Below are 25,801 nucleotides of genomic sequence, written 5' to 3' on the forward strand. Positions count from 1 at the left end.
AGAAAACAACTTTCATTGTTGTAAACCACTAAAACATCAGGGTCATTTGTTATTGTGGCATAATTTAGCTTGACCTGACTGAGAAAGCCATTAATTCCAGAAAGCAGAGAGAGAGCAGCAGTAGGAATGTTCGGGGAAAAAAGTCAAGGATCATGGCACACTGAGACTGGAGATTTTGGTGCCAGTCAGACATCAAGAAAACCTCCAAGGGGAACAATACAAGCTCTGACAGGAAGATCTGGGATCAGAGGAACCAGATGGAGCAAACCTGCCCAGACTTTCCTTCGGGAAACAGGAGGGGAAGAGGACACAGTTCAGAACGCAGTAAGGAGCAAAAGTACCTTATTCTTGTTGCATGCCGAGTAGAAATGAAATAGTCTTGTGGGGCTAAGTCTAAGGGAAACACCCAGCCTTTTCTTTCCTCTGGGCAGAGTCTGACTGTCTGCGGTGTGATTGAAAGCCCCGCATGGAGCTGTAGGCGTCCCTCACTGTCTCCAGGAGGAGAAGCCGTTTCAGAGACAGCGTGGAAGTTGTAGGAGTTCGGGCGCAGTCCACTGCCTGGATCCAATTTCTACAGTTAGATGCAAGCTAAGGAGGATGCAGGCGTCCCGGCTGGGGAAAGCAGGCCTTGCATTGGTGGGCAGCTTAGGCGGAGGCGCTTTTTAAGGCAGTTTCCTACTTTTCTGCATTCTTCATTTCATCTGTGTTTTGGGTCCAATTGAGGTTGAAAGACAGGATTCTAATTTTCTCTCTGGACCTGTATGTGGTGGTGGGTTTTCCCCATAGGTTGAGGATATTGTATTCATTGTTACCAGTGTTGCCAGTATGGATAATTCCCGCTTGTACCAGGTACGTAGTATGAGGTCACAGTCACACATTCTGCCCAGGTCTCTAGGATGCCCGAGTTCAGTGGCTCCCTCCAAGTGTGATCCTCGCGGCATCAGCATCACTTGGAAACTTGTCACAGTGAACTTTCTTGGGCCTCACCCCACACCTACTGAATTTAAAGTCCTGGGTTTGGGCCCAGCAATCTGTGCTGTAAAAAGCCCTTCAGGGGATTCTGATGCACAACCCTGTCTGGGAACCACCGCATTAGGTCATCAGTCTGAACAACATGTGTCTCTTTCTCAAGGCAAGTGTTAATGCCCCAGGCTAAGACTCAGATCAACTCCACACCCTCCTCTGAGCTTATTAAGTGATCATCCACTCCAGGTTGCCAGCCAGGCCTCACTATCTTCACAGCACACCTCAAGGCGGAGGAGGCAGTGGGAAGGGTTGAGGCCTTCCTGCAGTGCTGGACTGAGCACCTAGCCAACGCCTCCTGGGCCATCCAGCTCAGGCCCAGGTCAGCTCTGGGAGCCACGAGCAAGTATAAGCCCCCCTGCTCTCATGTCTCCCTCCACAGCATGCCCACGTAAGACTGAAGAGGCCACTGAGGAAGTCTACCCTGTGAGGTCAACGTCATCTCTGCTTTAGACACAAGAAAACAGTGACGTGGAGAATTAAGTAAGTTGCTGCAATCACAAAGTTAGTAAGCAATGGAGCTGGGATTCAAATCCAGTCTAGCTTCAGAGCCCACTGAGAAATTGTTTAGAACATTCCCAGACGCACGCTTTGAGAATCCCGCTCTGAAAAATGCTGTCCACATTGATTTGATAATTTGCTTTCAGTCATTTTGCGTTCCAAAATGGGGCAGCTGACCGAAACATTAATAAAGAGATAATTCTAATTTCAAGATAGATGTATTCTTATTTCTCTAAAACTATTTGCTCTTTAAACTCTTCTCCAAACCTAGAGGCAAGAGATGCTGAGTTCCCTTGAGCTCTAAGCCCTACGCCTCCCCCCTGGGGTGTCCAGTAGGCATCTCACACTGAACGTGTGTGAACAGAACTCTTCCTTCCTCACCCGAAATGTGTTTCTCCCCTGGGCTTCCCTATCTCCATGAAAACACCACCGTGGTCAAGCCAAATCCTAACAGCCATTATTTATTCCTTCCTTTCCTCTTTCTCCCGTATCTATCTACTTCATCTTATCAAAATAACTCTTCCATTAATTCTCCCCAAATATTTCCTTGTCACTTTCCTTCAATTTACCACTTTCAGAAGCCCAAACCCCTTTCCTTTGTCTAGTTACTTCTCCACAACTTATCTCCCTTTGTTAAAATGGTATATAAGCCCCTCAGGCTAACTGCTTCTTAGGGATTTTCACTTCTTTCCTATGAAGTCCTCATCCCTATGCCAGGTAAAAATATTAACATCAAACAAAATGTGTATGTTTTCTTCCTGTTAATCTGTCATTTGTCAGCTTAATTTGCAGGCCTCTGACGCAGAACATAAGAGAGTAGTGGAAAAGTTTTTCCTTCTCTATAATAGCACTTATCAAAATTTATACTGTTTATTCTTTTATTCACTGTTTTGTTTAATGTCCTCTCCACTAAAATATAAGTTCAATGAAGTAAGAGGATTATTTTTCCTGTTCACCACCATATCTACAGGCCGGGCACATAGTACGTACTCAGCAAATATTTGTTGAACAACTGAATCTGCACAGAGGTGATGTGGTTTAAGCCCCAAGGAGAGTGAGATATCTGAGAGAGAGAATGTCCGACAGAAGGGCCCCACCAACCAACCACCACTGATAGGATTACTAGTCTCAGGTCCCGAACACAGGCCAAGTTACCACCCAACTCAGCATTTACTAAACGCAACTGAAAGGGACAGATCTTCTAGTTTACAGAGAAAGGAAGACAACTGTGAATATTTGAACGAAGGCCAAGTGCACTACCAGAAAAGGGCACTGTGAGTAGCACACGGCAATAAGTCTGACAGTAGAGCGGATAGCACAGAATAAACGCCTGATTGTACAAAATTGTACAAAGCCGTTTTAGCCAGAATACTGGGGGAAGAGAAGGGATTGGGGGGAAGTGGGGCCAGGGAGAGAAAGCAAGAAAGAGAGACAGAGACAGAGAGAAATGAAAGAGTAAGCCATATCCTGTTCCACAGCGGCTTCCAACGAGCTGCGCCCACCAACAGCATCTACACGTGTGTTCACCGGGAGAACGAGCGGTCAGACGAACGCGCTGTGCACGAGAGCGCTAGTGTGAGCAGGGCCCTCGCCGAGCTGACGGTGGTAGCAGCCTAGCCTGCAACAAGAGGGGCTTGCCCGGTGACATCCGTCTCTTCGGGTCTCCTGCGCCGCGCGGCGCCCCCGCGAGGGGCCTGCTGTGGTTCGGCGGAGGGGCTGCTCCCAGAGGCGGAAACCACGGTGAGCAGAACCGTCCGGCGTTCGCAGAGCCACGGCGGTCCTCTCCCCTGCCGTCGATGCTGTACCAGCCGAGAAGAACCTGTAAAGCGTTCGTGTTGCGAAATGCCGAAGCAGAAAACCAAATGATGTTTTAAAACATGAACTTTTTAAAATGTAAAAGGTGTTACATACACACACACACACACATTATTTTATATACCAGGAGAGCTTTATAAAGTGGGTTATATAGAGACTGTTCTAAATAATTATGATTTTTTTTGCCGTTTCTACTTTAAGCTACTATTGGAAGAAATGCATTTTTGTGATTCTTTTTAAAAATTGGTTTTTAAAAAAGAATATCGTAAGAGAATTACAAATGGAAAATTATACAAAAATAAATTTGAGGAGAAGTACTTTCCTTGTCAAAATAGGCCTATGACAGAAAGGAAATGAATTTGAAGCGTTTTTTGTTTTTTTTTTTTGTAATTGGGAAACATTGGTTCAATCGTTTATTTTTCTCTAAGTTGCTGCTAACGAAAGAGTAGAAAAGAAAACACAAAGTATATAAGAGTCATATAGTAATTTCAGGAATTATGGATAATAACATCCATTGCAATATAAGAATTAACAAACAATTCTTTATAGACTTTAATTAATAACAAGGTGCCATTTATGAAGTTCACAAATAAGCAAAATTAACTGATTCAGCTAGAAGTCAAGAGAGTGGTTACTTTCAGGTTATTGACAGGGATGAGGCATGAGTGGGCAATTCAGATGCTGGGAAAATGCATTTCTTGTCCTTGTTTGGGTTCTTGAATTTGAACAGATTTTTAATTGCATCATCTCTTTCTTTCTAATCCATTTGCACATCATTCGATGTCACTGATGCCAGTTTATTATCAAGGTACTGGCTGAGACACATTAGAATTAAACAGCCCTGGATTCAAATTGCAGCTCTAGCATGCCCTTGCTGGGTGAGTCACTTAAGCTCTCTGAGCCAAGCTTTTCTCATCTATAAAATGGGGGCCGTGGGATTGTTGTAAGGAGAAAATGAGATAATGTATATAAAACATCTGGCATAAAGTAATGTGCAGTTCACAGTCCTAGTATCTATTATTTAGTAAATTCATTCAACAAGTATTTCTCATGTGCTTTTGGCCTGGTAGGCATTGTTCTCTGTTCTGGGAGTGGGCATCAGGGCTGCCTGTGAAATGATACAGGTTGTGCATAAAGCAAGTCCACAGGCCACCATTTGCATCATCACCCAAAGGAGCAGAGCACCTGGAGCTGGTAGGACACACCCGGGAGACATACTTTCCTGCTCTAGCAATGGAAAATACAATGGGTAAAGCTTCTCTCTAATGAAAGGAATAGTATTTATTATTATGACTTCACACTTTAGAAAAACCCTATCATTCAACGTAAGAATAACTAATTAGTAAACCAATAAGTACTATTTAAGTATTTACCAAACATTCAGTGCAATGCTGGATGGAACAGGTAATATATAAGGAGTAGAGGGTTTGTCTCATTTCTGCAGTTAAGCAGTTTAAAATCCAGCTGAGGAGTCAAGATACACGAAATGGGGACAAAACATATTTAAGTGCCAATTTGTATGACGTAATTAAGTGCAGGCTGACCTCACTCTGCGTGGTCGTGCAGGACTGTGAAAATGACTGTGCAAGCTGAAGCCATGCAAAGTGATCTTAGTAATGGATAGGAAAAATTAAGAGTATTTCAATAACTTTAAAAAATTTTGTGAAAATATTAAAAACTCACTTAAGGCCAGTTATAAACATATAGGGAAATGATAAAATAGTAAAAACTACCATTCAGTAAACCATACTTTAAAACATTAGAAACATTGAGGATTAAAGTATTTTACCTCCTTGGAAAAAAATGTATCAAGGGTAGTTTCAACAGTACTCACATAACTCACTATACATCTTTTCTAGGCCTTGGCAAAATTGTCATATTCTTTTCTAAGTCTGGATCAGCTTCCAATATTTTATCCTTTGCACATTGGATGTCATGAAATATCTCCAAGAGTTTCTTTACTGTGAAGTATTTTCCTGGAATCGCTTCCTCCGGGATAGCGTCACCCTTTTCATCACAACCGCTTTCCTCATTAATGTCAATAAGTTTGCCTTCCCTAAGTGCCTCTGGCTGTCCAGCTAGCGGCACTCAAGACAGCAGTGTCAACACTGCCGCGGTCAGCTATTTCTCCTATAATTCTATTTACATTGGATTCGAATTTCACTTCCAGCATTCTCTCTTTTTGTTACTTTGCTGCACTTTCATCTTTGCTGGTCAATTTACTCTTTAGATACCCACTTCTGCAAAATGTCACAGAGGTTTATTACCGGGAGACAAGGACGCAAGGCAATTGCACACTTCGCTATCTGTGGGTGAACTGAATAACAGAGGGGAGGTGACCGTGCAGCCTCAGGAGGAAGTGACGTGATTGCTCATGGACCGTGATGCACATCTGTTATTTACATAGCGATTTGTGTACTGAAGTGCTAGGAGCAGAGTTTGTGCTTTGTGCAATTACTCACAGTTAATATACCAGATAGCATGGTAACTAAAATTTAAACTGTGTTATTGGGGGACTGGTGTTATTTAATTAAAATGTGGCAACTGAAATTCACGCATATCAGAACTGCGCCGAGGACTGCCTATCCTACATTATCTTTGTTAGTTTTCGGCCTATATCAATGGAAAATTGTTCTCATGATAGAAAGCTATCTCACATGTTACACCTGAATTGGATTAAACGTGGAAGGTTAATAAGGGTAATACATCAAAATGAAGTGTTAATCATGTACCTTAACTTAACATAAATAAAGCTAATAAACAGCTACTAACTCGCAAAGATTTGTACCCCTTGTACACAGTAGTATGGCACTAGCAGCCGAAGTTCAGTGGCTTCTGCTGTTTTCTGACACTTTATTTCGTCTTTTTTCCCCCCTTCTAGTTTTGCCTTTTCTTCTCTTGAAATTCAGATACAATTAAATGTAACATATTTCATTAAAAATAGCAACACAGAACCTAACTTTTATAAAAGTATTTCTCTACCTCTTTACTCCTTTTTTTACACTTTCTTCTATCCTTCCATCTGGAAACATGCAGAGAAAGCATCTGGATGTTGTCCTTCTACCCTTAACAATATCATTATGAGGCAGTAGAGGTGAGATGATTGTTTTCATGTTCATATTTGTACCGTGCGCGTTGTTTGAATTCTTCATGATGAGAATTGATGAACATGTTTAATGTTTACAAAAGCGATTGTAATTTTTCTCGAAATTAAAAAAACAAAAAAATTTGGAAGCATTTTTAAAATAGCTGAAAGAAACACTTTAAAATTTTCCTGAATGACCTAATTTTCTCAGAATTTCCTCCAGGAAGGCACAGTTTGACATTTTGAATAGCAAAATTGTCCTTGCTCTTTTCCTCTGCACTCATTTTCCGAGCTTGATTCTTTTTAAGAGAAGTTGACAATAACCAAGGGTCCCCCTACAAAACAATGCGCCACTGATTCTCGGAATTAACCCCCACTCTGTGCTCTGCTAAAGCGTTTACTCCTCTGCTGTTGAAAATCTCATCCAATCTTATTTGCGGTGATGAAATTGTCAGCTCCGTGACAGCAGGGACCACATCTTCTTCATTCCAGCATACACGCACTCAATAAACATTTGTGGGTATGAAAAATAATTTTTAAACAATTTTTGTTGAAAGATAACATTAGTGTTTTGCTACGTTAAAAGAGCTGATGCGAAAGTCTGCCTCAAGTTTTGTTTTGCTTAATTTTCTAACTCAGAGCTTTCAAGTTCAAGAGCATCAACCCTTCCAGACTAAGTATAGAGAGGCTGCAGATTCTAAGAAAACACTCAGGTTTATATTCAAACATGCAGTAGTCACCAATAGTGAGTAAAAATTAGAGAGAAGCCATCCAACTGAGTCTAAGTTTTAAGTTTCTTTAAATTTTGCCTTAACTAACACTTTTTTATAGTAAAACATGTTGGTGTTTATTACACTGATATAGAGTAGCTGCTTGCTTCTAGCAAGCTAATTTTTTTTCCCAAACTTGTGATGACAAAGGGGCTTTGTGCTTTTTTTCCTTGATTGAACAGATCGATTTAAAAAACAAAATAGAACAACAAACACCTGATTACAATGTGCTCTCAACCTGGCTGGGGAGAGATATGTGTACTTACTGACCCGCTTCTCTTCCTCACATTGCCCTCTGGGAGTTCTGCTTCTCTGTTAGCCTTAATTTCTGCTGACAGTACTTCCAGACCTCTCTGCTGCCTGCCCTGTCACCCTCAAGGCCTCTCTAATTTTGTATTTCTGATTGCTTGTAAGGTATGTCTCACGATCCCCTAAGAGTTAATATCTTGATAGAGTTCTCTTCCATCTTAGTCCTCAAGGCCACTTCCAGGAAGGCTTCCAACTCTGAAATTTGAGTTCCTCACATCAGGTTTTCTCTCTTGTTGTTCTGACCTGCTTTCATCCTACTTAGTGTTCATGATGATGCAGGCTCAGCGAGCTGAGGAGTCAAAGGAAGATTTCTTAGACTCTCAGGCCTGGTAGTAGTGCTCCTTTATTCAGAGAATAGCATGGGGACAGGACCCGTGGGCAGTGAAGAGCTGCAGGCATGAGGACAGGAGCCATGGGCAGTGAAGGGCTGCAATGTGTTGAGGGTTAGGGCTAAATTTATAAAGCATGGGTACGTGACTTATTTTTACTACACAAAGGAAAGATGATGTAAAAAGTCATTAAAATGGTATCAGTGCAGGCGGGGTCTGGTTACTGTGTGGTCTTATAACTTTAGATATGAATCGGGTCGTATAGATCGGCATGTGGGCCAGGACGCCTTGGGCTTCTCTCCCTGGGGCAGCCTTGACCCTCATCAATGACACTTGCTTCCTCCCCTTCATTTCCACCATTCCTGACTGAATCCTAATCCTCCCTAACACCTGGGCTTTACGGCAGCCTCCACCCACAGCTCCTGACCCCAACCCGTTCTGCACTCAGCAGACAGAATAGACTCTCAACCACCACCTTCCTCATGGAACCTACGGCCCACTGCAGCATCTCCCCAGAATGGACTGTATTTTGTCAGCTTCAATTCAAGAACCTCTATTATTTGCCTCCTTTTCTTATCAATTACACTACTTTCTGTTGGAAACTATCCATTTCTAATGAAATTATGCTGCTTCCCTAGGAAACCTCATTTCACTCCAGACTCCTTACCAAAGTCTGGTAAGTGTTTGCCAATCTTTCTGACCTTCTTCCCTACCACTCTTGTCATCGTTCATTGTGCTATAGCTCACTTGTTTCCTTCTGTTCCTTCTCACCCAAGGCACTTCGCACTAGCTTTTCCCTCTGCCTTGAAAGTTCTTCGCTCAGATCATTGCATGACTGACTTCTTCTCATCATTTGGGACTCAGTGCAAATGCTGTCTCCTCAGGCAGGCCTCCCCTGACTCTCCTGTCTAATGTAGATTCACAGCTGTAATATCTCTTAGTTTTATTTTATTCATAGTACTCTATATTATTTTTCACTTGCTTATTACCCGTCTGTGCCACTGGAAAAAACAGTCCACGAGAACCTGGGCCTTGGCTCTCTTGCTCATTGCTGTTTCCCCAGGGCCTAGAACGGTGCCTGGCACACAGTTAGAGCCCAAGAAATACTTGCTGAATGAATTATGGTGACGTAATTTTTACTCCTTGATTAAGCCAAGTCATTCTCTATGCTGTCTTTCATGTCCGTTTGCAAATTCTTTCTCCTATGTTTTCTTTGCTCTATTCCCCTCTACCAAATTCCCTTTACTGTTCTTTTTTTATCAATTTGTATCAGTCACTTCCTTCAAGATCAAGCTCAAAGGCCACTTGCAAAATTTTCTCAAATCATTCCTGCCATGAGCACCCCATTACCTCTCCTCCCACAGGACTTATACCCATTGTTTGCATGATATTGACATGCTCTTTAAGAAATTTTAACGTGTTGCTTTATAACTAATATGTTTTTCTTTTCGAGTCATCTAATTGTTTTCTTGTTGGGAGAAGTTGTAGTTAAGTGATGAAAGTTTTGGCCCGAGAGTCCTGGAGAACAGTTTCACGCTTTGGACAGGCCGTTTCTGGAAGCGTTGGAAGCCTTAGACTAACACGGAAGTGTTAGTCGACCAGAGGTTGCAAAATGGCAGCCCACGGGTTGAATAAGGCCCACAGATGTGTTTCATTTGGCCTTAGCAAAACTTAAATTAGTTGGCAATATTTAAAAATTGGGAAATTTTGAATAGCTTGGAATTCTACCCTCTCTGAAAGACAATCAAAGGATCAGGCAACCAGAGACCTTCATTTCTTCATGATAACAAATCTCCCGGGAAGGAAAGCAGCTGTCCCTTCATACAGGGTGGTGACTCTGAAGTGACATGATGCCCAACAGGCTGAGGCACCTCACTCGTTTCCATTAACTCTCTGCTGGAGTTTGAATTCACGACTCCAAGACTGTAGCATCACTGAGGTCCCTTCCAACTCTACAGATCTATGATTCCGGATAAATGTATACAAATATATCTTTCTACCCAGACTTAACGCTCTTGAAGAGCGCTGCTGTGCTTTTCTTTTGATGTGCAACTTACAGTGCGGGGCATAAAGCAGATGCTTAAACGTTGTTTGTTGAACATTAAATTTAGTTTTATACACAAGTATGCAATAAAAACAGATACCACTTAATAAAAAAAATTATTATAAATGTTTGGTTGGCTTTTATAAAGAAAGATATCCTATCAAAATGGAATTAAAATACTGACACAGCATTTGTGTGGTATGGGAGATTTAACTCTGGACAGATTATCAATTAAATGAAGTCTCATTTAGACAGCAGAACAGAAATGTAGACCCGTAGTCTCCTTCCTCTGTGTGTAACTCCCACTGACTGTTCCTGGGAGTTATGCAGGCGTACCAAGAGCAAGATGTACTCTGGAGATGGAAAACATTGCTATTTGTCCTCCCAAGTAAGGATCATGTGTTCAGCAGCTGGGACTTGCTGAGACCCTCATTTATTACAATACCCATAACTACCTTTGCTGTATTCCCACAATCCCACAAAATATTTGGCATGGTTCAGGACCACCACATTTAATAAATCCCATTATTTTTTTTTTGGCCACAATTCATTAACTTTTAAGGGGAACACATCACACTAAAATATTTTCCATGGATTAACAGCGATAGCTAAAAGATTCCATGCCCAGGTTGGGCTGTGCATGGTACGCCAGAGTGAATGGAGTCGCAGGCCCGTAACCGAGGGCAGACTGAGTACCAGTGTTGTCAGAGACTATAATCTGAACGTTTTCTTCTCCATTTTTCCATTTTTTACCATAAACAGTACTCATAAATGACATAAATATTTCGTTTGAGAAAAGATTGCATTTATTAAAAACTGTCTACAGTAACAAAGGACACAGCTGACACTACGCCATTCATATTAATACCAGAATAACTCTTTTTTATGAAGTTTAGATAACTGTAATATTTGAAAAACATTTTAGGAATTTACATCTATTCAGAACATTATATTCTAAAGAATTAAAAGACAAATAAGTAAAGCCGATTAAAAATTTTAACATTTGGTTTGGATGGTTTTAATCTCCAAGGTTTCATCATGTGTGCAGGGGTGGCGCTGAAGCATATTTTTGTACTGTCTATGGGGAAAAAATGGCTTAGTAAGTAAATGAATAGTATAAATAATATTTGGAAGGAAGCATTTACTTACCAAAGAAAATAATTTGTTTTCCAACTCTTGAGATTTCTTTTCTTTCTAAAACACTCTATTCAAAGTGTAGGCAAGACCAAAACTTCTCAGACATGCTAATCATTTTTATCTATTTACTAAATCTGGGCCTGAACTGCCAGCACTTGTTAGTCATTTTTCTGGTTACTGTATGTACTTGAAAGTAATAAAACTGCATTTCGTTTGAAATGGCCCAGTTGGTTCAGATTAGTGAGTTTTCTATATATATTTATATTTTGGGTTTGGATAATCTTCATCTTCCATTGATGTCTAAACCATTGCAAATTGCACAGCTTACATATTAAAGAAATCTCCTTGTACTCAACAGCGAAAAGTATAGAAGAAGAAATCTTCCCGCAGGCTGTGTGATCTAAACCTTGCTTAGCCTTAGTTTCCTCTTTTGTAAAATGCAGATGATAGTACCTATTTCCTGGGGATGTAGAGGAGATTAATAGAGATACGGCAAGCATTCTCTCAGTGAAAAAGGTGCACAATATCATCAGCATTCGTAATATGTGTTGAAGATCCTTTGTAATTGTGCATTTTCTAATTTATACTGCCTTATCCCCATTTTGCAGGTGAAGCCACTGAGGCTCAGAGAATTAAGAAACTTGCTCCACATCACACATGTTGAAGAAGCATCCTCTTAACTGCTTCTGCTTGTAAACCGTCTGTGAGCAGGGCACAATTTTGCTACAAATGCAATCTTAGAAATTCACCAGCACAGAGTCTATGATCATGCGTGAGTAGTTACTGCAGTTCTGAGGCTGGTTCCCATATATGCTTTGTAGGATCAGCCCCACTATTTTGAGGTTGTACCCTGTGCAGGGAACATGAGTCATCACCTAGCCATCCACTCCTCCACACTCCAACGCTCTCCGTTATGAATTAAGTCCTAAGAATTCCTACCTCATTACTCCCCAAGGGGCTTCACCCACAGTCATCTCTGACTTGCATTTGTCACCCTCCTGGTTAATTGCTTTCTTAGACTCTTCTATTAAGCTAGTCGATGTCTACCTCAGCAAATAACTTTGCATCACTATAGAGAAGCAAGAAATTGTTTGGATTGTGGATTGGTTTATAAATGCTGTACTTTCCAGTTCATACCATTTCATGACCTGGTAACCTATGGGAGGAAATGGCCCTGAGTCCAGAGGAAACTCCCTGTAGAACACTGTTTCCCTGAGTCTTTCCCTAACTGACTGAGCAGGTTAATGGAAGAGAGGCATGGTGGGGCTGTGGTACCGTGATGGTAACAGTGCTGCTGGTGGTGGTGGTGGTAATGACATCAGTGGGAACAGTGATGGTGCATTTTGTTCAGCCATGTTGGCACCTCACCCAGCAAATATTGTATGAGTGTAAGATTTCATTCTACTCTGACAATTTGAACTTATCAATGTTTCATGATTTATCAGGAGCTTATGAAGTTAAAATGGAGGGTTCCCAAATAAACAGTACCTCTGTCTTCCTCGAGTGGTAAACATCTTCATATGTGTTGTATTTTTTTCCTCTAAAATTTAAAGCATCTTCTACCATTTACCTAAGACAAATGCTTTTAATTTAAAGCCAGGGATAAAATGAAACCATGTCCTATGACTTCAGATTAACTTCTCACTTCTTGGGAAATCCAGGTGTGGTCCTGTGTTGACCAAACTGAAGCTCCCAAACCAAGGATAAGTATCTTATGGGGAAAGACAACTTTATGCTTGTCACATCGAGTAACTGAAAAATTTAGAAGAAGAAATGTAGTTCTGAAAGGTACTTGACGTCAACATGTTCCAGAGCAGAAAGCTGCCCTGCCGAGGAGCAGGTGTTTCAGGAGTGCTCAGTCTCAGGCCCTAGAGAGGCAGGGCAGAGGGCAGAGGAGGACTGTGCCCTGTGGAAGAGCCTCCGTGTGGCCTCAGAAAGCACACAGAGGACTGAGAGGGGAGCGTGGGCAGAGTGCAGCATAAAATCTCCTGGTTCTTTTATGGCTGCATCTGTTCTTGCAGTCTGTGACCTCAGGCCCTCTGCGGCCTCCTTCCAGGGTCTGTAAAATGGAGGAATGCAACTCCAGGACCTCCCGTCTGCCTTTTCCCCCTGGGGGCCGGAGACTCCCTAAACTGCGCCTTATAAAACTCTCAGATCCCTCGCTTAGGTGTGGTTAAAAGAACAAAATTATTATAATTACTGGGCGTAACTTTAGTCACTCTGCATCACCTCTGCCCCTAAATGTGCGCCTTGGATCTGCACGTCTGTTACCAAGAAAAGAAAGTGACTAAGGAGTAGGAAACAACTTCTGCTGAAATGCTGAGTTTGACACTGTTTTCTAGAGCCTGTCTTAATAATCATCTGCAAAGCTACAATTTTGGCAATATGAGCTGGCGGCCTAATCTACTGTTACTGTGTCTTGGATTTTTGAAATGTCCCTGTCAGCGACTGGTTACCCCGAGGAACTCAAGGTGGATTTGGAAGCATTTAACTGTTTTTCCAAATTGTTTTTTCACCGTGGTTATGTTAAGGAGATGCCATCACCAACCTCCCTGAACCAGACCAGGCCTCACCTGGAGAGCCATGCCTGTGACCTTTGCCTTCTTTTTAATGCTAAGATCTCTCCAGGAGGAGCTAGGCCTTACCATCACCTGCAGTGTTTGTGGAAGCACGTTTTCCAACTGAGCCTGTGCAAGCCAATACCCACACTCCCTTTGGAATATTCATCCCCCATCTGAAATAAACGTCCCTGCTGCCCTTTGTCCGGGGAGCCGTGACTCTGGAAGTGATCCCTCATGGGCTCCTGTTTGCTGCAAATACACTTTACTTTGTGAGACAACTACTTCTGGTGGAGAGTCTGATTTAACTCACCAGGAGGAAACCCACTTCAGTTTCGGTAACATGCCCACATGCCCAAACCTGCCGCATTCTCTTCCTCTTTCCCCCATGCTTCATCAGCACTGCCCACCTCTCAACCCCCGGAGTCTCCATGTGCGCCACCCAACACAGCAGTCCAAGTCAGCATGGCCGCTGAGCATGGGGAACAAAGCCAGTGTGAATATAAGTGTGAAATACACCCTGGATTTCCAAGACTTAGTACGAAAAAAGGATGTAAAATATCTCAATAATTTTAATATTCCTTGCAGGTTCAAATGATAATATTTTGGACATATGGAGTTGATAAAATATATGATTAAAATTAGTTTTGCCTGTTTGGGGTTTTTAATGTTTTTTAAAGATTGGCATCTGAGCTAACATCTGTTGCCAATCTTCTATTTTTATTTTTCTTCTCCCCAAATCCCCCCAGTACATAGTTGTATATTCTAGTTGTAGGTCCTTCTAGTTGTGGCATGTGGGATGCTGCCTCATCATGGCCTGATGAGCGGTGCCATGTCCGCGCCCAGGATCCAAACACATGAAACCCTGGGCCACTGAAGCGGAGCGCGTGAACTTAACCTCTCGGCCGTGGGGCCGGCCTGCTTTTTGCTCTTTTTTAATGTAGCTACCAGAAAGTTTAAAATTAAAAATGTGGCTTGCATTTGTAGCTCACATTATATTTCTATCTTATAGTGGTCTAAATAGCTTCTAGTCCTTTGCTTTAGCATGCTCTGTGTAAGAAAAACATGTCCTTAGTCGATAACATCTAAAAATGTTTTATCTTTTTTTATATACATATCAAATAGTTTCAAATGGGTTATCAACTAAATTTTGCATTTTTAGCTTTTTAAAAGAATGAATTTATGTATCCAAAACAAAGTCAGTTGTACTGGAAGTAGATGCTTAATAGATCATAAGTGTTATTTCTCATCTTGCCTATGTGAGGAAGTGGGAAATTAGAGGGTGGGTTCTTTATGTCTGAATCTTCCTTTCTATGTCAAGTTCCTAAATTATACAGTAGCTCAAGAGGTTAGTTGCTGAAACAAAAATAAGAGTTTGGTCCTCCAACCAAGCCACGACCTTTTGAATAAGATGTCCAAAGTGGCGTGTGAGTCGTCTGGGGTAATATGACTCTACAGAACTGAGAACTCATCTGCCCGCTGCTTGAGAGATGCTGTGTGGTGTGTGCATACGTTTTTCTGTGGTTTGAGAACAAATTTGTGTCTGCAAACTCACAGATGGGTTTCTGTTTCAGGGGGGTTATTTTGTTTGTTTGTTTGTTCTTTAAGAAAGCTGTCCTGGTGTGTAGTCTTCTTACAGGCCATCTGAGGGCAACCTCCAGCAGGGACAAGCAGACTCTGGGATGAAAGGAGCCTTAAAAGAATAAGAACTTGGGCTAAGAAGCCAAATGCCATGCTATTCCTACACTGCTTGTCCTTCCAATGCCACACTCTGGAATGATCCATTCTCCAAATCATTAAGTTCAGGTCGAGTGACTCACCAACCGCCAGGAGGTGAGAGTAAAGCAGGCTTGTCATAATTCTACAGACTCCTCTTTCCACTCCTGAAAACAAGTTATGCACGGTATTTACGTACATCTGTGTTGCTGGGCATTTTCCAAATGCCTCTTGGAGAACATTAAACAGGAAATTGATGCCACAGGGCAAATACTCATTCTTCCCATCCTCTCACAAAAACAAGTACAGATTTGCTGTGGCTAGACTGACTTCCTGCAGTGTGCTGAAGGAAAAAAAATACATTCTCTGTTTCAATTTAGAGCATGTTGAAAGTGCCTAAAATACATAAACAAAAAACTCCCCTCATGAGAGCACTGAAGTATGGAATTCAATGCTTTATAAAATCACAAAATTCAAAGGTTAATGATTATTCTTCATGCCTATGGAGGAAGGTCAACTTGTATCACACTAGACACATCAAATTTGGTTTAAACAGCATGCGCTCTCGTTCTCAAATGGAAAAACCTTTAAGCATTTGGCCGCTGCAACTTTTCATATAAGGATAGCATCTCTTTCTAACCTATTATAGCGGGCTTTGGTTAGTGGCCTCCTCAGCATCCATTTTTCCCCATCCTCATCAGCTCAGAAACTGTTTTGGGATCTATGAAGTTCTGGAAAAACTGAGTCTACTTCTAGCCCCAGGATTAGACGATGTGTCTTAGGCTAAACTATTCAATGTACTCTCTCACTTGGCCATAGAGAGTTGTTCAAAGGGGCATGTGACCTAAGCTCATCCAATCAAAGTGAATCTCCAGGCTTTTGCTGGCGAGAAAAGATCATGGACAAGAACACTGAAACAGTTGGCAGTCATCTTAGGACCACAATGGGGACTAGCCTTACAATAAGGCTAATCCTATGGAGGGCAGAAAGGAGAAACTGAAACTGAAATAAACCAGGTCCCAGATGTCATCATTTTACTGCTAGACCAAGCTTTGCCTGAAGATGTATCTCTGGACCATTTTGTAATATAAACAATTAAATCTCCTATATTGTTTAAACTAACTTGGTTCAGGTTTTCTATAACTTGCAACCAAAGCTTTATAATTGCCATACCTATCGGTTGGAAAATATTTGTAAAAGAAAGGGATGAAAACAAAGAAAGAATCTAATGGACTACTTTTAAGGTCAATTTCATAATTAAATTTAGAAGTGCGAGACCAATGAGGAATAAAAGAGTGATTGCTGTTGAGAATAGGATGAGGAAAAAATGTCTTAAAGTGATGGGTGACCACCACAGTGATGTGGGGTGGAGAAAAGTCAGTCTATCAATTTCACCCTGGGCCCAGGCAGCGCTGTGAGGGAGGGGAGTGGTGGGGGAAGGTTTTAGCACGGAGAGCCCACCGTCAGCCAAGGCCATTCTTATCTACTCCTTCCCCTTCGGCTCCCAGATTGAACTAGTTAGCAGGATATGCAGTTTGCAATTGTCAAAATCATTTATCTCCATCCTCTCAGTTGGTCTTTACCACCTCTCTCTGAAGAATTATATATTATTCTTATCATTGTGTCCCAGTCTACAGATGGGGAAACTGAGGCCCATAGACTCCAATAAAAATGCAGTAGAAAATGGACTCAGAGCTCAGATCTTGTTCCAAAGGCTATAATCTTTGTCATACAACATACATCATCCTTGAAGATTGTCTTTTTGGTATCATCTTTGGTACTTGGGTTCATGTAAAATGAGGCTTGGAGGTATTTGACCCCTGGCCTCATCCCTACCATTCCCTTCACTCTTCCCTTCACCAAGCATAACCAGAGTTTACGTTGTCCACATGGTCACCATAATTTCCCTCAACAGTGCTCCATGCTCTGAAAGTTTCCCTCTCTACCCTACAACCCGATACTCTCAAAACTCCCAGTTCCTCAGTCCCTGAAGACAAGAGGCTGTCCAGGAATGGATTTGCTGAATGAATGCACACTAGGACGTGAAATATTGATCGCAGCTTTACTGTTTGTCTTATCTCTGAACGTAAGTACTTTCTAAGTGGCATTTGGAGAGATATTGCCTTCCACTGAAGAAGTTAACCTCCCAGTCCAAACTTCAGGCAGTGTGGCGAACTGCAGACAGAAATATTTGGGGCAGGGGCCCTTTCCAGTGATCTTGCCGTGTAAACCCCATCTTCCTACCTACTCACGAGGCTTCACTCTGCTCCAGCCCACAAGTTTTCAGGTAACTTTGGATGCACCTTGATCCTTGTACTCTTTCACCAGCCTAGCACGGACTCAGTCATTCCCAAATTAATTCTGTACATCTCACAGCTTCATTCAGCAAACACTACCGAATGCTTACTGTGTGATGACACCACACACCATACAGACACTCTGACAGCTTGGGATGTGGGTTCGACAAAGACACCATGTTATTTAGGCTCTTTCAAGTGGCAAGGTACAGAGGGCTACTCAGGATACTTCAGGAGCTGGAAATTATTAGAAAGATAGAGGGGGACCAAGGAGCACGAGAGGCAGCTCTTAGCTGGCCACGTCTCACAGGGAACTAGAACATGGTACAACATGCAGCAAGAGCTTCTGACACCTTCTGGATGCAATACAAGGTTGGTCATCTGGTCATCTGGTCTTTGCCTCGGGCTTGTTTATTTATTCTCGCTCCAGTCAATCTACTATTATTGTGATTCAGCTACTATCTATCTTCATTTGTTTTCCTTCCTTTTCTGACTAACTTTTCCTCACTTCATGGCTTCTACTAACTCATTGATTCTGCTTGAGGTCTTTGAATGGCATGCCTCTGGGTCTTTGCTGCTCTCTCCAGCCTGCAGCCCACTTTTTGTGATTCTATTCAAAAGCTCCAAGAGAGAGGATCTGTTGGAATCTGTTGGTCACTGTCTAGTCCTGAACATCTATTTTGTGCTAAGTTCTCAAACCAGGCCCCCTGTGAGTTCCCTGTGGACCAGGCACCAACCCCTGGTGTAGCCAGGCAGGTGGTCCTATGCATGGCAACCCTTGGCAGGTCCCTAGGACTGTGAAGAATCTACCTGGGAGATTTCGTTCTCTGCTCATTTTAGCAGCCAACCTTGCCTAACCAAAAACAAAAACAAAAAGTAAGACTAGATTAGCCAGAGCAGAGAGACAGGTCACTGTATATCTAGTGGTAATTTGGAAGAACAGAACAGAACATCAGAGGGTTAGGGCACCAAGTGCTGAAAGCAACACATGAAAAATAAGGTAGCAAATCTGACTAGGTTACTAAAAAATATGATCTCATTTAATCCAGACCTAAACAGAGGTCCAAATGCACCTTAAAGACAAGATAATTGGGAATCACAATGATAGTTCATAGAAACATGGCATACAAGAGCTGGAAGTATATGGTAAGCCACTTGTCCAATCTTCTCATTTCATAACTGGAGAAAGCCCACGGAAGTTAACTGACCAATTAATTAATTCACACAATTAGTGGTGGAGCCCTGACTTCTGAGTGATGACCAATAGACCACCAGTCTGTATTTCTGAGCTAGTGTGGATTTTCCTTCCTAAAGGTGGAGTAGATCCCGTTCAATGCTCAAAGGACTCTGCTGATTGTCCCAGTGAATGTGGACAAGGGCAAATAATAAAGTTGGGACACAGTGGTTTAAAATACTCAGGCAAAATCAAGTTTGTGTATTCCACAGGGGTGCAGGATGTTGTGAGATATAGCAGAAAAAAGAAAAAAAGTAAGAGTTTGGAATCTTAGATTCAAGTTTTTTATTTTTTTGAGGAAGATCAACCCTGAGCTAACTGCTGCCAATCCTCCTCTTTTTGCTGAGGAAGACTCGCCCTGAGCTAACATCCATGCCCATTTTCCTCTACATTATACATGGGAAGCCTACCACAGCATGGCTTGCCAAGCACTGCCATGTCTGCACCCGGGGTCCGAACCAGCGAACCCCGGGCTGCCGAAGTGGAACGTGTCCACTTAGCCACTGCGCCACCGGGCCGGCCCCTCAGATTCAAGTTTTATTCCTGCCACCAACCAGCTGTGTGTGCTTGGACTACTATCAACATTCCGGGCCTGAGGCTCTTCATCTGTCCAAGGGAAAGCTAGGCCAGAGGACCACTCAGGTCCCCTGTACCCACGATTCCTCTAGCTCTGCCCATTCTGGGACTGACAACACCAATTAAGCTCAGTGAACTAGGAGTACCAAACTAGAGCGTTGCCAGTCAACTACGTTGAAAATTTAAGAGCACATTCTCACCACTACGTAAAGGAAAGTGGACTAGGGAATGGATTTGGTCTTTCATGGAATCTTGGCTTAGATTTGTTGCCATCTCCCAAAGTACCCAGAAAGGCATTTAAGATCATAATATTTCACATAGAAAAAAGTATCCCTATGGTACACCATATATGAAGACATTTAAGCATTTCTTCTTTCCAGCGAGATGAAAATGGAAGAGACATGACAGTTATCCAGCACACAGAGTGACATTTTAATACACTCTCTTGTAATAAATTTTGAGGGATGTAAAACTGAAAATGGGCTATGTAGAGAGAAGGGTCTCCCAGTTGGAAGTCATTCTGTGAGATAGCTAATAAATCTTTAGGCCACTGGCAAGGCCACTACAGATGTTTATACCCTAAACAACTCTATGAGGTGCTATTCACATTAAGTCTATATGGGTGGTGCCCTCTGGAGTTGTACACTGCACACGTTGCAAAGCAGTCCAAAGCGACCCTGACCGTGGGGACGTTAGTGATATCTTTCAGAAGACTGTGTGTGCTAAACGATACTTCAGCGGTCTGCCTGTGTTCATAGCTCTTCTCATGATATTTCAGAACAAGCAACTGTTCAAAATAACAAGCGTATGGCAAAATCATTCCAACTGGGCAAAGAAAACCTTGTCATTTACTTCCCCAGCTTTCAATCACTATCACATCCGGTTACAGTGAGCGCCTAGTAGCAAGAACTGCCTGGATTTTAATGTCAGCTTTGGCATCTCCTCCTAGTGAGCAGGAGAGCTTTTGGAATGCTACTTAACCTCTGTGTGTTTCAGCTTCCTCAACTATAAAATGGGGATAATAGCAGTACCTACGTCATAGGGTTTTTATAAGAATTGAATTGAATGTGTTCATATTTTAAAGTACTTACAGTAGTGCCTAGCACAGGGTAAGCATTATGTATGGACTTGTTAAATAAATAAGTAAAACATACAAATACATATTTATTGTCATTTGCTGAACATTCCAGCATATTCTATTTGTTAAACAGAATGTTGTATTAGCAATAGCAGATTTTCAGATATACACCCAACTAAAATACTGCTAAGACAATAAGTAAAGCTGAGAGAGAAATAATATTGAGCATTGTTCAAACCTCTCCTTCTTCAAAATACATTAGATGTGAAAAATATGAATTAAAGAACTACATTCTTAGCAATAAAGTATTACTTAAGATTTTAAAGCAAATGTGTAACGTCAGCATTGGGGGCATAAATTGTATTGTCAGACAAGGTAAAAAAGGATACCCAGATGAACACTTTACTATGGGTTTCATTTTTTCTTCCAAAATCATGAATGTAAACTATGTTCATAAGCTGACCACAGCCCATTTCATTATTAGAATATATGAACTCGAAGAAGTTAATTTTCTCTGCTAATTTGAATTTATTATACAAATAGCATAACAACTGTAATAGGAGGAAGGAAATATCATGAACACTCACACACACACACATCAGTAGTTTTCATTTTTCTTTGCTCCTTTCTGTACAGATTCATTTGCCTGCCCTTTTTTGCATAGTGGTTGAAAAAAAAGTAAGATGCTCCATAAGCCTCTGTCATCTGTCCTCTCTCCTTTTCACGCCACACACTCCCTCTGGGAGGAGCTTTATCCGTTCGGTAAGTATTTATTGAACACCCACTGCGTGCCAAGCACTGTTTCAGGTACTGGGGGTGTAATGCTAAACAAGACAGCCAAGGCCCGGGGCCTCAAAGAACTTAACTCTAGTCAGGAATCAATATGTAAACCAATAAGTAAACAAAGTAATTCCAGACGTTTGAGGGTCAGGGAGGGCCCCTCTGAGGACCTTTGAGCTGACAGAAGAACGACGAGGAGGTAGAAACCATGCAATGAGCTGAATATCAGGAATAGCACACGCAGAAGCCCTGGCGTGTGGGAGAGCTGAGCGAATTTGAGGAAGCTAAAGGAGGGCCAACTGCAGGAGAGCAGTGACCAGAGACTCAGGAGCAGGCGGGAGTCAGCTTAGTAGGGCCTTGTAGCCCATGTAGCCCTTAGTAGGGCCATGGTGAGGAGTTTGGATTTTATTCTAAGAGCAACAAGAAACGTTTGGAAGATTTTAAGCAGAGGCAGCACAGGTTCTGTCCTAGCTCTCTGGTTACTCTGGTGGCTTAATGGAGAGTGAATTATGGCGAGGCAAGAAGGAGAGGGACCCATTAGTAGACGACCGCAGTAGTCAAGGCAAGAGAGGATGTTAGTTTAGACTGGGATGATGGCAGTGGAGAGGAAGTAAAGAGATGGATTCAAGATATGTTTGGATACAAACTTGCTGATGGGTTAGATGCAGAGGATGAGGGAAAGAGAAGAGTCTAGAATGACTGGGATCCTAATTTGAGGGTTAGGCAACTGGGTGTGTGATGGAGGTATTTGCTTAGACTGGGAGAGGGTCATATTTAGGACAGAAATCAAGAGTTCTTTTTGTGTACATTTGGTTTGCAATACCTATTTGGAGTTCAACTGGAAACGTCAGTTATGCAACTGGATACATGAGGTTGAAGCTCAGGTCAGTTGTATACCTGGGAGACATCAGTACATAGCAACACTTAAAGCCACAGGACCAGAAGAGAATTAAGGAGAGAAAATTGAAAACCAGCCCTGCAATACTCCAACTTTCAGATTTCAGGCAGAGGCAAGAGAGACAGCTGTAAAGGTTGAGGAGAGTTCAGTGATTTAGAAAGAAAATCAGGACAGTGTGATGTTTCTGAAGCCCAGAGCAAAAACTGAATCAAAAAGGAGAGAGTCCTTACCTGTGCTGAATGCTGATAATAGGTCAAGCAAGGGAGAACGAAGAAAAATCCATTTGATTCAGCAATATGGAGATTTTTGGTGATTTTGACAACATCTTCTCCAGCAGAGTCTTACAGATTTAAGCTAAAATGGAATGAGTTGAGATTGAATGGATTCAATGCAATTCCAGTAAAAATACAAATAGGATATTTCTTAAAAATTGACAAACTGATTCTAAAATGCATATAGAAAAGCAAAGGGCCAGGAATAGCCAAATCATCTTGAAGGATAACGGGAGATTTTTCATATCAGGTATTAAAACTTGTTAAAAAGCTAGAGTAGCCATGGGACACTGATATGTGCACATGCAGGACAGTGCACGGCAGATTATTCAATAAATGGGATGACTGGTTATCCATAAGGAAAGAGTAAAATTGAATCCCCACCCACACCATTCTGAAATATCAGTTACAGGTGGATTGAGAATGTAAAATGAAGGGCAAAATTTTAAAACTGTTAGGAGAAAATTTTATGACTTCAGGGTAGAGAGGAATTTCTTAAATAAGATACACAAAGTTCTAATCATTGAAGAAAAGACTGATAAATTTGACTACCTCAGGCTTCTCAAAACACACCATCAGGAAAGTGAGGGGCCGGCTGAGTGACCGAGTGGTTAAGTTCGTGCACTTTGCGTCGGAGGCCCAGGGTTTCACCAGTTCGGATCCTGGGCGTGGACACGGCACTGATCGTCAGGTCACGTTGAGGCGGTGGCCCACGTGCTACAACTAGAAGGACCCACAGTTAAAATATACAGCTATGTACCAGGGGCGGGCAGCAGGGGAGGCTTTGGGGAGAAGAAGAAGAAGAAGAAGAAGAAGAAGAAGAAGAAAAAAGATCGGCAACAGATGTTAGCACAGGTGCCAATCTTAAAAAAAAAAGAAAGTGAAAACTCTGGCCTGGCCCCCTGTTTAAAGCTCCATGTGCTCCACTTGGGCAGCAGGGATTCACGGGTTCGGATCCCAGGCGTGGACCTACTCCACTCATGAGCCATGCTGTGGAGGCATCCTGCATACAAAGAAGAGGAAGATTGGCACAGATGTTAGCTTAGGGCTAATCTTCCTCAAGCAAAAAAAAAAGAGAAGATTGGCAAAGGATGTTAGCACAGGGCAAATCTTCCTCACACACACACACACAAAAAGTGAAAACTCAAACCACAAACTAGGATAGAAGATGTTTGCAGCAACTATAACTAACAAAGGATTTGAATCCAGAATATCTAAAGATCTCCTAGCAATCAATATCAAAAGACAAATGACTGGATAGAAAAAACAAGGAACATACAAAGGAATTTCACAGAAGAGAAATCCTTAATGGCAAATAGACACATGAAAAGAAGTCCAACGTTTTTAATAATTAAGATAATGGAAATTGATGATAATGGCATAACATTTTATATCCACTAGGTTGATAAAATTAAGAAGTCAGACAATACCAGGTATTGGAAAGGATACAATCAACGGAAACTCTTAAAAATACTACTGAGAATTGAAAGTGACATAACCAGCTTGGAACACCATTAGCATTATCTTATAAAATCGAGCAATCAGATAGCCTGTAGCCCAACAGTCCCATTCCTGATATATACTCTAAGGAAATGGATGCCATGTTCACAGCCTCACTGTTCATAACAGTAAAAATGAGAGGCAATGCAAATATCCATTGACCAGAAGATGAATTAATGAAGTATAGAATATTCTCACAATGCGTTACATTTAAGTGTAAATGAATGAACAGCAGCTACTGAAACAATATGGAAAAATCAAGTTCCATACAGATAGTATGATACTATTTTTGTAAAGCTCAAAAACAAGAAAACCACACAGTGTATTGTTTGGGGATAGACTATGCCAGACCCATCAGAAAGCACCATTGTGGCCCCCTGTCAACACAGGGCCTCTCTGAAGAGCAAGCAGTGGGAACAGGCTGCAGCTGGGGAATTGAGAAATAAACTTTTTGTTCTGAGACTTCTTGCTAAATGTCTCAGGAAGTTCTCACACACACACTCCCTGCCCGGCCCAGGTCTGACCCGGGGCGGGGGGTGAGGAATGGACACAGCGAGAACCCTGGAACCTGACGTCGTGGCTGGTCCCTCCTCCCAGCTGCTGAAGGCTTTTCTTCTGTCCTGTGGAACCTGACACATCCGTGTGGAACTTGCCTTACAGCCCACCCTCCGTATTCCTACTCTACAGCTCCTTAGAATAAGCTATGGTTTCCCGGCTCTTGAAAAAACTTTTGGAGTTCCGAGTCAACCTTCTCCTGTCTCAGAAAGCCATAATTTTGCAAAGCAAAAGGGTTTGCCCTCAGGCTATGTTGTTCCCCTAAGGACTTAGAAAACTATTTTGAAATTCAAAAATCTAAGCACTGACCTCTTTGTTCTTTGCTGTATCAAATACTCACCTTCTCTAGGACAGTAAACCTCAGATTTAAAGTCTATTCTTCATGGCTATGAGGGCGAAAAAAACCTGAATTACTGAACCAGAAAAATACAAGAAGAGATATTTAAAACTTCTGCTCCGCCCTTTAACAGGGCGCTCCCTGCCCTCACGCCTCACGGCCCCTTTCTGCTCGACGCTTCCCCAGTGCATTTTGCATTCCAGCTGCGGCTGATTCAGTGGTTGTAGCTGCACTTTGACGGCATCGTGCCCTTGCACACGCGGTCTCCTTCTGCCTGCACCGCTCTCCCTTCAAGCTTGCCTCCCCACTTTATAGATTTAAACTCTTAAATTAGAGATTATGCTATTTTGTCAGCTCCAAACCATCTTTCTCTATCCTCTTGTGATGCTGGGGTTGAAACTATGCAAACCACGTCTCTTTGCCGGCAGAATTCCTTTTGGTTTCTGTCAATAAGTGGTGCTAAAGGCAGACTGGAAGGCTTGACAGGGTCGAAGAGACTGTTCCATCCTGTAATGTCACCAGCAATGGCCCTTCCCCCTGGCGACAGCCAGGGTTTCCAGTCTCCAGTTTCTTCTGGCACTCCTAGAAGCAGCTTCATCTCACCTTCCTCAGGGACACCAGCTCGAGCCCGCCAGTCTGCCCTCCTCCAAGGTCTGGTCCCCGCGCTGTGAGCACCTCTCTGAGCTTCTACTTTCTGACAAGCCCAACCTCTTCCCCATGTTTGCTCAGACCTGGGAGGGGTACTCACTTCCTGCGGTTACTATGTGTACGAAACCTCAGGTTCCCTTTTTTGCGTTTTCAGTTCTTCAAGGCCCGGTTAACTAATTCCCAATATTCAATGTTCTCTGTTGAAATTCTTAATGTGTTTTTTTGTTTTCCTGACTGATCTTTCTCCTCTGCTAAGCAAAGGGTACCAGAATATGCCATCTCAAAATGTGCCACTTTGACATAAGGATTATTTTGAGCTGAAGGCAATTGAGAAGAAAC

At 42.2% G+C, this 25,801-nt stretch overlaps 1 long non-coding RNA gene across 2 annotated transcripts; it reads right to left on the minus strand.

Annotated features, from left to right (window-relative positions):
* On the minus strand, positions 1 to 25,510 carry LOC123285946 (uncharacterized). Of its 2 annotated transcripts, none has more exons than XR_006528046.2 (5): positions 25,418 to 25,510; positions 24,818 to 24,863; positions 22,975 to 23,145; positions 22,381 to 22,504; positions 1 to 3,343 (listed from the first exon to the last, which is right to left on the minus strand). It is a non-coding gene; the product is annotated as an uncharacterized lncRNA (long non-coding RNA). The 2 variants fall into 2 exon arrangements; XR_011503306.1 differs by having other exon boundaries at positions 22,975 to 23,425; positions 25,418 to 25,496.
* Positions 25,511 to 25,801: the final 291 nt, after the last annotated feature.

Source organism: Equus asinus, chromosome 5 (genome assembly GCF_041296235.1).
Source record: "Equus asinus isolate D_3611 breed Donkey chromosome 5, EquAss-T2T_v2, whole genome shotgun sequence".
Classification (NCBI taxonomy): Eukaryota; Metazoa; Chordata; class Mammalia; order Perissodactyla; family Equidae; genus Equus; species Equus asinus.